Source organism: Mizuhopecten yessoensis, unplaced genomic scaffold (genome assembly GCF_002113885.1).
Source record: "Mizuhopecten yessoensis strain PY_sf001 unplaced genomic scaffold, ASM211388v2 scaffold901, whole genome shotgun sequence".
Lineage (NCBI taxonomy): Eukaryota > Metazoa > Mollusca > Bivalvia > Pectinida > Pectinidae > Mizuhopecten > Mizuhopecten yessoensis.
Window position 1 is genome coordinate 16,667 of NW_018403778.1, and position 1,537 is coordinate 18,203.

The 1,537-nt window shown below is 31.0% G+C and overlaps 1 long non-coding RNA gene across 1 annotated transcript in view; it reads left to right on the forward strand.

Moving 5' to 3' along the window:
• Positions 1-1,415, forward strand: part of LOC110454101 — a 13,530-nt gene extending 12,115 nt beyond the window's left edge. Inside the window, exon 3 of the long non-coding RNA XR_002463339.1 lies at positions 1,040-1,415. This is a non-coding gene — a long non-coding RNA (uncharacterized LOC110454101). The remainder of the gene's footprint in view (positions 1-1,039) is intronic.
• Positions 1,416-1,537: the final 122 nt, after the last annotated feature.

The following is a 1,537-nucleotide window of genomic DNA, read 5'->3' on the forward strand; positions in this document are numbered from 1 at the left end:
GTTGAGATAATGTATAAACTATAATTTAAAGTATGTGTTCTCTACATGATATTAAGAGACAAATATCCTTATTTAATAATAGGTTAGCAATATAGAACACAAAGGCTATCATAGGCGGTTTGAAATGGATTAAAACATAAATGACAAGTTGATTTCCTTTCTAAAACAACAGTCGGAATAATAAGTTGTTGGTTACTATGGATACGGGGCTATTTTATGCTATTTATCACGAAAAGGGAGCATTTCTGTAGTTTTCATATAACAGATAGTTGAGGTAGACGACTCTCCGTGTTTTTTATTTTACAGACTTCCTACAGTTTTATAACAAATAAATCATTTCATGTTTGTCTTTCATTATACAAGAGCTATTCATAGAAAAGAGGTTTTTTGTAGAAAGGAGCTATTCTCATCGTTTGAATATCATCATTATGTGATAGATATAGACAGGTGTATTATACATGTATAAGGTGTTAGTTATAGACATTTATAGTATAGTAAAGCCTTAAGATATCCTAATACCATAAGGTATTATTTCTAGACAGTTATTATTATATATAACAAAAAATGAAATTATTTTAGAGACAGGTATTATATGTATAATGCCATTATGTGATATATATATATATTTACAGGTGTATTCTACATATAAGGTGTTAGTTATAGACATTTATAATATAGTAAAACCTTAAGATATCCTTTATAGACTTTGATATCATAGCTAATACCATAAGGTGCTATGTCTGGACAGTTATTATATATATTACGCCATAAAATATTATTTTAGAGACAGGTATTATATGCGTAATGACAATATTTGTTATTTATAGACAGGCATTATATAAACAACACCAAATTGTGTTATCTATAGCCAGCTATTATGTTTACACCATCTGTTGCACAATCAAGGGATTTTTCATAGACATGCAGTCAATTACTGTGAAATATATAGAAACATTTGTCTACAGTATTTTCTACATGAATATCGACGTACATGCGCCTGTAATAAGATATCATCTATAACACTACATTTTTGTTACAGATTACAGCAGTAGCGCTACTTTCGGTGGGCAGGCACCGGAACAAGAATGTAGCCTTGTGGGATGCTTTGATACTGAGAGAGCATGCATGAACGAATGTGATCTTTATAACTGTGGGGAAGGATGCTCGTATCATGAAGATCTCGAGAAGTACACGTGCGACTGCGTTCAATTCGTCTATAAATAAACCATCAAGGACGTCACACATATTTGTGTTTATGCTTCCATAGATGATGCTGTCAGTAACTCAATCAGGCGTGTGACGTCAGTAGTTCTATTTGTAAATAATAGTTAAGATCAATACCAAGAAGAATTATGTTTAAATATCCAGTAACTTCCCTTACGTAATTCTTGTTATGGAAATAAAGATAAAATGTTTACACGTGTTGTTTTTGATGGAGGTTTTTAAACATTGATGGACACATTAGTATGTTATATGCGGTGAATTGCGTTCCTGAATATTACAAAACTGACATAGATACTGCATGAATAAAAAAAAA